Raw genomic sequence first — 15,249 nt, 5'->3', positions numbered from 1 at the left:
CTTTAACAAAAGGTTAACAATATCTTTAACAGTGTGTTTGCCATGGTGGTAAGCAGGCTGAGGTCTCTGTGCCTGAAGACCCAAACTTTGTTTAAAACTATTAGTGTTGTACAGTGACAGAGTCATGTTAACACCTTTGACTCTCTGGGCCCATTTATTCCATCAAAATTAATACAACATTGATTACCACAACTTTTATCTCTCTGACCAACCCGGCACCTACATAGTCCCACTCCATTCCATTCAAAACATCACTGCTAAGATCAGCTTCCTTGACCATTGTTCTCAATACATCACCAACCCATTTTCAATACCTCCGCAAGCTCCCCCTTTTCTGCCAGTTTCTTGTCTTTCCCTTCAAGGACCATCATGAACACACTGCCACTCCCTATTCTTGTCTCTCCCCATGTACTCTTCTTGCCTCCTCTGCCAATAAAACTTGTCTTGCCTGCTTCTCGAACAGCCACCTTCTTCCATGCCCCTACACATAGAATCTCCTTCCCCCAACTTATCCACAAGACTACTACTCCCTCCTCCTTCCAAGACCTCATCCCATAACACTTACATGTATTTAGACATCTAGTTAAGGACAGGAGAAGCAGTCAGTTCCAGTAGTGTGCATTTAAATTTTGTTAAACAATTTATAGAAATTGGTATAATATTGCATAAAAGTTGTACTTGCTTGTATCCCTCCATGATTGGTGATATATGCCTCACACAAGGCAGAAAATGGTTAAATAGCTTATCTGGACAGGAGTGACCTGTCCCATCACACCTGCAAGTCATGTCAAGAATGGATGAGGAATTCAAAAGGAGGGAAGCCCTGCTCAGTAGTGGCAACTCTCGGAGGAGAGCAGATTGCTGAGCTTCCAAGCTCCCATGGAGAGATCAAGCAGACAGCAGAGCCTACTTCCTTGCCTAAAAGAAGTTCCAAGACCCCCAAAGCAAAGGGGGATGTACCATATTCTTCTGCTGATGAGCCAGCAGACTTACAGCTAGACTGTGGCCCATCCAAGGCCCCTGTTGTGGGTCCGCCTGCCCTCAAATCCCCACCAGACCACAATCTGAACTGCTTACAGAGTCTGTCCCTGTTGTGGCACACAAGGAATTCTCCAAACAAAAGAAAACAAAAAGGTCCTTTTACCTCTCCTTCCCCTGAGTGAGGGAGAATCAGAGTAGAAAAGAAGAACAGAGGAGGTCAGTCTTAGGCAATTTTTAGTCACCCTTTTGGGGTTTGGCTTATCTGCAGGTATAGTGTCTTTACTCAAGGTTAGGACCTGCCTCCGGCCCCTCCTTTCAGGCCCCTCCCTGGTCTGTGACTGTCTTCCTTTTTGCTGATCTGTCCTCCCTGTAGCCAGCAGTCTCTGAGGTTCAGCAGTCTTCTGCCAAGTCACCACCCCTTCCTGTGGCAGGCTTTCCCTTTTTAAGCTTCTTCTCTCCAGGCAAAGAAAGACTTACAGTTGTGCCTGGTTAGTGCTGGCTGGGCCCAGAAGAGCTCATTAGCCTGCTCTCTACTAGAGTGAGGATGTTCGCCCTCACAGTCCCTCTGAAGGATGAGAGGCCAATGGCCTGGCTGGGACTGACAGAATTTTCTTTCCTTCATTCGTTTTCCTGTTCCTAAGTTCTTTGTTCATTCCCCAGGTCCCCAAAAGGGACAACCATACAGAGGAACTCAGCCAGAGGGCTGAGAATCCATCCCTTTCAGAATGGGGCCTCTGGACACAACTTCTATGACAACAATAAGCAATAATTTGCATTTCTATCAATGCCTCTGATCCTGTGGTAATATCCTTGTGTCATCCTGTCTCCCTCTAACGGATGATTAACACCAAAGATAAAAGGACTCAGGAGAGAATGCTCTGTAGACACATTTAAGTCATTGGGAAACTTAGGCCTGGTCTATAATATAGAATTAAATCGATGCAAGGCAATTTACGTCAACCTAACTATGTAAGTGTCAATACTAAAATTTCACTCCCACGGATGTAACTGACCAGCTACGCTGACTTAACCCCACGTCCATGAACGGCATCAAGTTTAGGTCAATGTAGTTAGGTCGATGCAGTGTCAGTGTAGACATTGCATTACTTACATTGACTGTTAGTGGCCTCCAGGAGGTGTCCCACAACGCCCCACCTTGATCGCTTTGGGCTTTGTTTTGAATGCTGCTGCCCAGCAACCCCATAACAGGAAGCTTCCCCTTCCCTTTAGAGCCCCGTGAACTTTTGAAATTCCATTTTCTGATTGCCCGGCTTGGAGAGCACACCTAGCAACTCTCAAGAACAACTAGCAATGGCCCAGCTGACCATGCTGGCTCCATGCTGCAGATGCACTCCTGCCTGGTGTACACAGGAGGTGTTGGCGCTCTTGGGTCTGTGTGGAGTAGAGGCTGTGCAAGCACATCTCTGATCCAGCCATAGAAACATTGACATCTATGAGCAGATTGCTTGGGGCATGGAGGAGAAGAACTACAAGAGGGACCAACAGCCTCTTCTGCTTCAGATACCAAGCACAGAGCTTGGAGGATCACCCTGGCATTCAGCGTGGCCAGGGATAGAGCAGAGAGGAGAAAGGTGAAGGAAAAGGAGGGAAACCTGCAACAGGAGATGCTCGTGCTTCTCAAGCAGCAAACAAACATGCTGCAAATTCTTGCAGCTGCACTACCCTCACCACTGCACCCCAGGGAAGAGTACAGGCAATCACAACTGCACATACCCTGACCTTTAAAAGACAAGGTTGATGTATGTGTTTATGAAATGGAAATGACTGTTCTTTCCCCTTCAGAAGTTCTTTTATCTTTATTTATTAACTATTATTCAGTTACGAATGTGTCTGTTTGGAGGAGTATGGAATAAAAGTCTATTTTTAGAAACTTAATTCATCTTTATTAGTTCACAACGTATGCTGCCTGGGGCTGATATCATTTGCAGATAATAGCAATAGGTGCATTTGCAATGTTGTATTACTTCACACACAGCACTCATTACAGGGTTCTTACTGGGGTGCAAAGGAGCAATGCCACATAGAGTACACTACAGCAAGACATATTACTGTGGCTCACTACTGAAATGGTCTTTCAAAGCCGCCCTGAGCCGAATAGCTCCGTATTGAGCTCTTCTTATAGCCCTGGTATCTGGCTGCTTAAAATCAGCAGACAGCCACTCCTCCCTCCACCCGGGTGGAAACTTCCCCCCTTTGCATCACAGATAGTATGCAGGACTCAGCAGGCAGCTACAACCATTGGGATATTTTTCTCACTGAGATCCAATCTCAAGAGTAGACAGTGCCAGCGCCCTTTCAAATGACTAAATGCACATTCAACTGTCATTTTGTGTCTGCTGAACCTATAGTTGAAGCACTCCTTGGTGTTGTCAAGGTGTCTGGTATATAGCTTCATGAGCCAGGGGAGGCTGGGTCTCCTAGGATCGCAATTGGCATATCAACATTCCCAGTGGTAATCTGCCAGTCTGGAAGAAAGTCCCTTCTTGCAGCTTTCTGAACAGTCCTGTGTTCTTAAAGATGCACATGTCATGCACCTTCCCTTACCAGCCCACACTGATGTTGGTAAAGAATCCCCAGTGATTCACCAGCACTTACATTACCATACAAAAGTAGCCCTTTGTGTTGATGTATTCTGAGGTAAGGTGGTCTAGTGCCAAAATAAGGATATGCATGCCGTCTATCACCCCACTCCAGTTTGGGAGCTCCATTGCTGCAAAAGCATCCACTATGTCCTGCACATTGCCCAGAGTCACAGTCTTTCATAGCAAGATGCAATTAATGGCCCTGAACACTTGCATCACAGCAGCCCCCGACTGTGGATTTCCCAACTCCAAATTGATTTCTTACTGGTAGCAACTGGGTGTAACAATTGCTACACGCTTCTGCAATGTCAGTGCAGATATCATTTTGGTGTCACTGCACTGGAGGGCTGGGGTGAGCTCTGCACCCATATCCAGGAATGTGACCTTGTGCATCCAAAAGTTCTGCAGCCACTGCTCATCATCTCAAACATGCATGACAATGCAATCCCATGAGTCAGTGCTTGTTTCTCAGGTCCAGAACCAGTGCTCCATCATCTGCAGCTGCTCCATGAATGCCACCAGCAACTTTGAATTGTTTCTTTCTATGCCTCATAGCAATCTAGCCTCCAAGGAATAGTCACGTTCCTCATGGCTCCTCTTGTGGCTCTGCAAATTCTGCAGGATCAGGTGCTCCATATTCACAATGCTCATCATGGTAGAGTCTGCACAGCTCTTCACTATGCTTCTGACACAGATGGTGGACAGTGAGGAGGGATGCATGGGTTTGCAGTGATTTTGAAAAGAGGTGTGAAACATGGGATGCAGATGAAATTATGGCATGGAGAACAATGCATTATGGGATGTGGAAATCATGCATCCAATCACCCCTGTTCAACTCGTTTCAGCCACATGAGGCATTGCAAAACCTTATAGAATCATAGAATCACAGAACAGGAAGGGACCTCGAGAGGTCATCGAGTCCAGTCCCCTGCACTCAAGGCAGGACTATGTATTATCTAGACCATCCCTGACAGGTGTTTGTCCAACCTGCTCTTAAAAATCCCCAATGATGGAGATTCCACAACCTCTCTAGGCAATTTATTCCAGTGCTTAACCACTCTGACAGTTAGAAAGTTTTTCCTAATGTCCAACCTAAACCACCCTTGCTGCAATTTAAGCCAATTGCTTCTTGTCCTAGCCTCAGAGGTTAAGAAGAACAATTTTTCTCCCTCCTCTTTGTAACAATCTTTTATGTACTTGAAAACTGTTATCATGTCACCTCTCAGTCTTCTCTTCTCCAGACTAAACAAACCCATTTTTTCAATCTTCCCTCATAGGCCATGTTTTCTGGACCTTTAATCATTTTTGTTGCTCTTCTCTGGACTTTCTCCAATTTTTTCCACATCTTTCCTGAAATGTGGCACCCAGAACTGGACACAATACTCCAGTTGAGGCCTAATCACTGTAGAGCAGAAGAATTACTTCTCATGTCTTGCTTACAATATTCCTGCTAATACATCCCAGAATGAATCTTTCCAGAACACCCTGCACTACATTGTGGCAAGGGACACAGTGGGATAGCTACCCACAGTGCACCACTCTCTGCCTCGATACAAGCTCTGCAAGTGAAGACACATACTCCCAACACAAGAAGCATAGTGTGGACATGCAAAAGCAATGTAATATTGTGGCAGCTGTATGCCAACGTAACTTAGGTTGACATTTTTGTAGTGTACACATGCCCTTACTTAAAACTCCAAAGACCCTGGGCTTGATTTTCATTCTGGTTCAGCAACAGCCAAAATCTCTCAGGAACAGCTCTATCAAATCCTAAAACAAACCCTTGCCTAATCTAGATCTCCATGAGACTGTCTCACAGTCCATTTCTGCAGTACATTCTATCAAATGCCTCATATTTAGTCAAAGAAAATACATCCGGATCATTAATAAAATGATTTTCTCTATGCAAGTGGAAATAGAGTTAGATGTTAGATGTGTATTTCGGTATTCTAGGTCATTTTTGGCTACTGCTGTCATATTTAATACTTTTATCTCATTCTGATATCCGGGAACCTAACTCCCATTAATTAGAAGGATCAGAGAGGTTACTTGATTAAATAAATGGAGGTGGGTAACATTACTTTGGAAAAGCTTTAGCATGTCTGACATTTAATACACTCATTAAGGATTTGGAATGTGTACTTCAAAACTTAAATTTCTGAGAACACAATTGTGGAAAGGAAAAAAAATCAGTGGGAGGAAAAAAACCCAATATATCAGTAACTTCATTCCTCAGGGAGGAAAGAGTTTCAGGATTCACATTGATCTAAGGCGAGATAATTATGCAAGGCCCTTTTTTATCATGTACTCTAGGAAAGTAAGGAGCACTCCTTGTCCAAAAAGTTAATGCCTTCTTTGTAGCAAACAAGATTGCGAACCTCTTAGTAGGTATCCAGTTATTGAAGTATGACCTTTTTACAGTTTAACAAACTGAAAATTGCATTTTTAATCTTAGTTGATATATCAGATGCCAATCCTTCCCTCTACCCCTCTCAATCTGGTACAGACTGGAAATTAAATTGATCAATACAACTAATTTCAGATCTGGGTTGTTTGGGGTTTTTTTCCTTTTAAATTGTCAGCAAACTGTTGCCAAAAGCCATATAATGAGAAAGTACTGACACATTTCTTACATGTTATCAAAATTAAATTGTCAGCCTTCGCACACTCAATACAAGCTCATCATTTTTTTTCAGTTTGTGGCCAGTTTGGGAAAAAATTCATTAAAGTGTCTGACAAAAACTGGCAAAAGCCGAAGAAATATAGAACAGAGGGTCACACTCAATGATTTACATGCCCTATTCGGCTTAGGCATGGCAAACGTCCCAGAACAGTGTGTGATGTTTTCAAGACCACAGTAACACCTAGACATAATAGAGAGAGTTAGCTGAAAGCTGTACTCATTTGAGCATTCTCGAGTATTAGATGACAAGGAGCTATGTATATAACCAAAATGCAATGAATATAAAGTCTTTTTAGTTAAAATCAATACTTTGCATCCACCTGCTGCTGGCCACCAAAGCTGTAGAGTTACTACTTAAATAATAAAAAACAAAACACTGACAATATTTGGCCTAATGGCAAGTCCTAAACTACTTTCCAATCTGTTTTAATTTTGCTTTTAATAACCTGCTTTTAAACATCATTTCTAATTATCTCGATTCTTTAGCATCCACCACTGTAGAGAGGGATGAATCGTTGGACATATCTTATGCGGGGGAAATGGCAGGTAAGTCAAATTTTTCTCCTACAGAATATAGCCAGAAATTCAACACAACTTGAAGGTTATGTTCACAGCATATACACAGAGAAGTTAGATTAAAAGATATAATATTCTTTTTGGAAGGTTGCAACATGACATTACTTTTTCTTAGAATCCAGAAGGACAACACACAAGAACCAAAAATCATAAAATGAAGAAGGCTGCTCTTTTTGGGTGCCTATCCTTTGCTTAGTAACTGATGGCCAACCATCCCTGTGTTGTACTGAAAGCTGTTAAAATAACAAACTATCACTTTAAGTGCAAGGGGTTTCCTAGTCCCACTTGCAGGCTAAGGGGTTCTGTAAGCATGCAACCTAGGTCTTCAGCAGTCAGTCTGCAAAGAACCAGCCTAGAGTAGGTTTGTGCTGAGTTTTGCCTCTCTGCCTAAGGAAGCAAACAAAACTATTTTCACTGCTGTAGTGTGAAGTACCTTTTGACTGAAGGTTGAGTTTTCCGAGACTCAAAAATTCAACTTGCAGTGTCTCAAAAAAGGTATGACAACTGAATCAGGTGGATGATTTTCAAAATTCTTCAGCAGATGTCAACGCTCTTAGCTCATAACATAGTGTGGAGTTGATTTCAAGAGCCCGGCTGCCTTCTAAGAAGGTTGATGTAGTAGTCTTACAAGTTTCTGCAGTGCATTGTTCTGTCTCTCTCACAACTGTGTCCTTCACTAATTTCTTCTCATATATAATTACTACTTGAGATAAGTATATGAAAACATCTTCTTAAGTCCTTTGTCCAGATCTTACAATGTGAACCTTGTTCTAAGGTAGGTCTTATCAAAACAATTTAAAAAGAGATCTCCTATGGTCAATAGATAAATGAAATCATAGAAACAATACCTTTCATATATCCACAAGAGAAATTGTATTTCAGATCTTTGTTTTAATTGAGATTCTTTCCACTCTTACAACTAGCATGCTCATGATCTGAAAGGCTAACATTTCACAAGTAGTACTGTGGTATTTCTTCAAATCTGAATACTGCTTCTCTGTACTGTATACCACCTAAGTGATTTAAGAAATGGACTGCAACATTTATTTGGAGGGCGAGAAAAGTGACAATGTAATTCAAAGGAATTATTTGAGTGAAGCAAAGCATGATTTTTAACTTCCTAAATCTCTACAACTGATGTATATCTTTCATCTGTGATTAGAGCTGGGCAAAAGGTTTTCCAGCCAAAACTTGTCTTTGTTGCACATTGTTATGAATAAAGACACGTTGGACTCAATTCAGCATTGCCCTGCAACTTGTGTTGTAATTTGCACCTCTGCAGAGTAGAGTCAAATGCTACCACTCTGATTTGGCAGCATTCTACATCCAACTTTGCATTCACTTTGCAGAGATATAAATTATAACACAAGTTGTCTGGAAATAGTGAAGTGAGCCCTGAGTGTTCTTACTCCCATGTTCACAGCAGGCACTTCCCAGCTGATCTTTACTGCTCTGATGGGCTATATCAGGGATCAGCAACCTTTGGCACATGGCTCGCCAGGGTAAGCACCCTGGTGGGCTAAGCCAGTTTGTTTACCTGCTGCATCTGCAGGTTCAGCCGATCGTGTCTCCTACTGGCCGCGGTTTGCCGTCCCAGGCCAATGAGGGCGGCGGAAGCAGCGGCCAGCACATCCCTCGGCCCGCACCGCTTCCCGCAGCCCCCATTGGCCTGGGACGGCGAACCGCGGCCAGTGCAACCTGCGATCAGCCAAACCTGCAGACGTGGCAGGTAAACTAACCAGCCCAGCCCGCCAGGGTGCTTACCCTGGCAAGCCACATGCCAAAGGTTGCCGACCCCTGGGCTATATCATAGAATCATAGACTATTAGGGTTGGAAGAGACCTCAGGAGGTCATCTAGTCCAACCCCCTGCTCAAAGCAGGACCATCCCCAATTAAATCATCCCAGCCAGGGCTTTGTCAAGCCAGGCTTTAAAAACCTCTAAGAATAGAGATTCCACCACCTCCCTAGGTAACTCATTGCACTGCTTCACCACTCTCCTAGTGAAATAGTTTTTCCTAATATCCAACCTAGACTTCCTGCACTGCAACTTGAGATTATTGCTCCTTGTTCTGTCATCTTCCACCACTGAGAACAGCCTAGATCCATCCTCTTTCAAACCAACTGTACCGGCAGGGCCACTGATGGGGGCAGGGCAAAAGGGGCAGCTGCCCCGAGGCCCATAGATTTAAAAGGGCCCCAGGCTACCAGCCCCCGCTTCTGCTACCCCAGGGCTCCAGGGGTGATTTAAAGGGCCCGGGGCTCCCAGCTACCACTGCCACTGCCACGCCTGCGGCCGGAGCTCTGGACCCTTTAAATTGCTGCCGAAGCCCCAGGTGGCGCAGGCCAGGCAGCGCTCAAGGGCTGGCTGGGGGCATTTTGGCCCAGCCCCGCCCCTTCTGCCCAAGGTCCCGCCCCTCCTGGGGCCCAGAGCCACCTACCCCCACCTTGCCCAGGACCCCAGCCACCCTGCGTACCAGTAAGTCATTTAAGTTACTTTAATCCCTGAAGGCTGCTGACTCAAAGCAGTTGCCCTGGCTCAAAACCTTCCCTCCAATCAACCACTCAAGGCCCACCTGGAACAAAGCACTCCCAATTCACACTTTTCAAACAAACAAACACACACACAAACACACACACAATCAAGCAGTCCCTGCAAGTAGCACCAGTTGAACAAATGGGCACAGCAGAAAGACACTATATGGTCAGGGCCGGCTCCAGCTTTTTTGCCGCCCCAAGCAGCAAAGAATTTAAAAAAAAAAAAAAAAAAAAAAAAAAGGTTAAGCCGCGATTGGTGGCACTTCAGTGGCAGTTCTACTGCGCTGCTTCATTCTTCAGTGGCAATTTGGTGGCCAGTCCTTCCCTCTGAGAGGGACTGAGGGACCCGCCACTGAATTGCCACTGAAGACACGGACATGCTGCCCCTTTCCATTGGCCGCCCCAAGCACCTGCTTCCTGCGCTGGTGCCTGGAGCCGGCCCTGTATATGGTGAGAAAATCTCTCAGACTATTTGGTGCTTTGAAGATCATCACCTTGACTTAGACTCAGATGTGAATAGAAAGCTTTAGAAAAGATCTAACCAAAAGCCAAGCTCAAAACTTTAACAAATGTGGCTTTCCCAACAAGTGTCAAACTGATAGGGCCAGATTTTTAGTCATCCTATAAACTGAGCCTGCTATACTTGCAGGCACAATAGATACTGCACACAAATGTGCTATTTTGCCTGGGCAAAGGAATTAGTGTGCAAATAGTGTGGGAGCAAGTGTGAAGGCCAGTTGAAAATATAGTCCAGGATGTTAATCTAAGTTCAAAACTCCACTTAATGCATCTCTACCATCCACAGAAACCACTTCTTCTCTATAAATAGCCTATTTGGAGCAAAGAAGTACATCCCCTGCATTGGGTAGCTAAATTGAGCAAGAAAACAAAATATCTATTTTAAAAGAAAGTGTGATCTTAAGAGAAGAACTAAACAATGGCTCATGATCCAAATACGTATCTGTTGTGGTTGCAATTTATAAATTGTACCATTTCTCTTTACAAGTCACTCCAGGAGACTGCTTTGTGGTCCACTGTTGCTAAGTAACCTTGCTCGTCAGCAGCAGGCATTCCAGTAGTAAGCAGTGGCCAGCTTCAAAAGTCATTTCTTTGTATTCTATAACTCATTTCTTTAAAAATAATACTGAATATTTTACTATGATTAATCAGATTCAATGCCAGATAATATCAGCTATTGAACACACTGAGATTTTTTTCCCCCAGAGTAAATAGGACATGAGTTATTTTTCTGCTCTTCCTACCTATTTTCTCTTTGATCAAATATTTTGATTTTGTTATCACAAACTTATCCCTCTCGGAAACATCTCTTTAATTACTGATTTTAAAATGGTCTCCAAGTTGCTATTCCCTTTTCTTTTTAGTGACTTTAGGTGACATAAAATAATATTGTATTATTTGTAATAAATTCTATATTTCAATAACATGTTTCTACTTTGAGATTTCAGAAGAGCAGTATTGAATATTAAACAGGAGTATTTTTCAGCTGAACTGACTACTTTATGACATTGTCACTTTGTCTATTTCAAATCTTCATCCATATGCAATTGTCTGTACCAGGCTCTAGGTGCTTTAAAACGCCTTCTGCATTTCAAAAAATCTCTTAGCCCCGACCATGATTAAAATAATTGGCGAACTCAGTACCCCTGCAACACATTAGATTCCAAGTATTTTTGCAAAAATTGTTTGTTTTGCCAAGTTCCATAATTTTAGTAAATATAAATAGTCAAAATTCATTTACATGAGCAAAAACAGCTTTTCAAGCTAGTGAAGATAGAAGTAGGGCAGGTGGCTCAGATAAAATGTGGTTTCTATTGGATAAAACCTCAGACTTTTTACACAGTAGAATATACTACGTTATTTGCTTTTGACCCATTTTTGTCACCTTTATTCACACCTTAGGCCCCAGACTTGCAATCGGATACACGCAGGAGGACTTTCGCACCTGCAGAGTCCCCCATTACATTGATTGAAGCTCTGTATAAGCTAAGGTTGCCAATTTTGGTTGGCTGTATTCCTGGGAGTTTCATCACATGACATAAACCTTTAGTTAATGATTAATCTTCAATTCCTAGAGACTGCAAGAGAGTTCTGGAGGGTTGGCAACCCTAGTATGAGCACAAGGGCCCACTCACATAGATCTGATTGCCAGTTCAGGGCCTCAGTTCTTAAGTCAGGATCAAAACCTTAGTCCATGAGTAGTCCCTTCCGCCCCCAAAACTGACACCTACTTGCAGAGTAAAAATGCTGAGGAGTAATATTGTAATCTGGCCTTTTATGAATCTGATGAAATCATGATTTTTTTACCAGCAATACAAGTTTTTTCCTCTATACCTCCATGTTATAGCTCACACACACACACACAGAGTGATTTTGTGTCCACATACAGACCCATACATCTGAAGGGGATCTGAGCACTGAAGTCAAAGGCACCAATCCTGTTTTCTTTTACATTGGTGTAAATCAGGAGTTGCGCTATTGAACTCAGTGGCATTATCCAGTTTAAAAATCAGTAAGAGGGAAGAACTAGGCCCAATGGCTTTTGCTGGTGTAAAGCACATTTTAGGATTTGGCTCAAAAAGCCTAAACAATGTTACCCTCTTCCGCTGCGGGTGGGGGTAGATGTGGGGCAGAACCCATTGTGTAAGCGTGTAGCTACGGACTCAGACTTTTACCTCAAAGTGGTATTGCTGGTCTCATATCCAGCTTTGATGTTCTGCTAAGATGGATAAATATTAGCATAGAGCAAGTGATTATTCAGAGCCTACCTATCCTGAAACTCAGCTATAGGTATTGGAACAGATGCCTGTCCATGAAACAACAGCCATCATACATTTTCTTTAGTGCAGAGAAGTTTCTTTTAACTGTGGACTTCCCTTCTCCCTACCTCTGCTTTGCTGACTTTTTACCACTTTAAAAATAAAAAAGACTTCTGGATTCAGCCACCATAATGGCTTGATATTAAAATATATGTTAAGCCCTCTAAGTGGCTTTTGCTGAAGTTTGTCAGCACCATCACATAAGTGGAGTTCAGACATAGGGATGCCACCATCAGGCCAAGCAAAAAGTGAACTGAACTCCATCAATTAGTTGCAAACATAGGAAATGGGAAATGACTGCCTAGGAAGGAGTCCTGCAGAAAGGGATCTGGACGTCATAGCGGATCACAAGCTACATATGTGTGAACAGTGTAACCCTGTTGCAAAAAAAAAAAAAAAGCAAACATTCTGGGATGTATTAGCAAAAGTGTTGTAAGCAAGACACAAGAAGTAATTCTTCTGCTCTACTCTGTGCTGATTAGGCCTCACCTGGAGTACTATGACCAGTTCTAGGTGCCACATTTCAGGAAAGATGTGGAAAAATTGGAGAAAGTCCAGAGAAGAGTAACAAAAATGATTAAAGGTCCAGAAAACATGGCCTATGAGGGAAGATTGAAAAAATGGGTTTGTTTAGTCTGGAGAAGATAAGACTGAAAGGTGGCATGATAACAGTTATCAAGTACATAAAAGATTATTACAAGGAGGAGGGAGAAAAATTGTTCCCCTTAACCTCTGAGGATAGGAAAAGAAGCAATTAACTTAAATTGCAGCGAGGGCGGTTTAGGTTGGACATTAGAAAAAACTTCCTAACTGTCAGGGTGGTTAAGCACTGGAATAAATTGCCTAGGGATGTTGTGGAATGTCCTTCACTGGAGGTTTTTCAGAGCAGATTAGACAAATACCTGTCACAGATGGTCTAGATCAGGGGTAGGCAACCTATGGCACGCGAGCTAATTTTAGTGGCACTCACACTGCCCGGGTCCTGGCCATCAGTCTAGGGGGCTCTGCATTTTAATTTAATTTTAAATGAAGCTTCTTAAACATTTTAAAAACCTTATTTACTTTACATACAGCAATAGCTTAGTTATATATTATAGACTTATCGAAAGAGACCTTCTAAAAATGTTAAAATGTATTATTGGCACGCAAAACTTTAAAATTAGAGTGAATAAATGAAGACTCGGCACACCACTTCTGAAAGGTTGTCGACCCCTGGTCTAGATAATACTTAATCCTACCATGAGTTCAAGAGACTGAACTAGATGACCTCTTGAGGTCCCTTCCAATCCTACAATTCTATGATTCTATCTTTGTCCATCCCTTACATCATGAAATGCATCTTCTCAAATGATAGCTGAAACCGATTGGGGCAACTGAGATCTGCCATCCTTCTGGCAGCTGGGAAGGAATGGTTTTTCCACCCTGCACTTGTTACTGGAAATAGAAGACTCTCTCTCACTGTCCAAACTCTCTAGCCTATTACACGCCTCCTGGCTGCTAAAAGAAAGGGTATCTTTCCCCCTGCAGTAAGGGATTTATTTTGGATGGGAGGGGGGCTTTTTCCTCCCTCATTGCTTTGTAGATTAACTCAAATAACACCAATCAATTGCAAAGCTTAGCAGCAAATTGAAAATCACTAATGGAACACTGCAGTTGATTCTTCGCATTAGGAGACAAGAATCATGCATAATGTAACAGGTATTGTTAATTGCTCAGCTGCTGTCATTTAAACAGGTTTTGTAGATATTTCAAATGCATGGCAGGACAGTACACGGAATACTTTATCAACTTCTCTGTAACAGGAGCTTTCCTGTAAGTGGCACTGCAATTTTCATATGGCATTGCATGAAACAATTCAGGATGTCAGTATTCACTGAGTTCCACTATATCCAAGTACCATTTTATTTTAAACGGTATTCAATTAAAAAAAAACCACCACTTTTTTCTGAAAATGTTTTACTTATTACTGTTAAAAGTAAGGCCTAAAAGAATTATAACTGAAAAACATTAGAGAAAAAAATACATTTTCCTCTGGGTTTTTTTTCAGTTTGTTACCTCTGTGCATTTCAGAGTACTATATGAGGTCAGCGTATTTGTTTTCTTCTCCCTAGCCATTCAGTCTGTCAGTTTCCCTTCTTGCTTCTGTTGCTTTCACACAACCAAGGGGGAAAAAATGATTTATAATAAAGGAAATGGGATTGTAAAACCACAACATTTAGCAAACAAAAAACCTGCAACTGAATTCATATTTTCATATTCAAATCAGTTAATTTCACATTTGATGTGGACCCTTTTAATATCATAACAATTGTATGTATCTGTAATACAGATTATGTTATATCAAATTTATCTTTGCAAAACATATTATTTCTACATATAGTTCAAATTTTCAAATGAGGTAGTTGGTAGGAACAAAGCAGAGTTTTAAAATAGCTGTTAAAGCAACAAAGAATCCTGTGGCACCTTATAGACTAACAAACGTTTTGCAGCATGAGCTTTCGTGGGTGAATACCCACTTCTTTGGATGCAAGAAGTGGGTATTCACCCACGAAAGCTCATGCTGCAAAACGTCTGTTAGTCTATAAGGTGCCACAGGATTCTTTGTTGCTTTTACAGATCCAGACTAACACGGCTACCCCTCTGATGCATAAAAATAGCTGTTGAATGTCAAGAATGTAACACTGAAGGACTGCAACTATTGTAATTCATATCACACTGAGGTGAAGACTGTTTAATGCATATATATCAAATGGATTTCTTTATGTAGACATATAGACTTAGGGGACTTCAGGTGATGTAACTTAGTCTTTAATTACAGAAAGCACCAGATTCTGCTATTCTTATACATATTAATATTTTACACCATACCTAGAACTATTTAAACCAATGGGACTATTGGCACATTACTCAACGTTTTGTTTTGAAGACTATATTATATTAATGAGAGATCAGCTGAAGAGGCAGGGTTTGGATCTTGACCAGGGTTAGCCCCTGTTCGAGGATGAATGAGGTATACAGTCAGCTGGAGTCTG

The sequence above is a fragment of the Mauremys reevesii genome, linkage group 4, assembly GCF_016161935.1.
Source record: "Mauremys reevesii isolate NIE-2019 linkage group 4, ASM1616193v1, whole genome shotgun sequence".
In the NCBI taxonomy this organism is placed as follows: domain Eukaryota; kingdom Metazoa; phylum Chordata; order Testudines; family Geoemydidae; genus Mauremys; species Mauremys reevesii.
Note: the sequence above shows the minus strand (reverse complement) of the source record.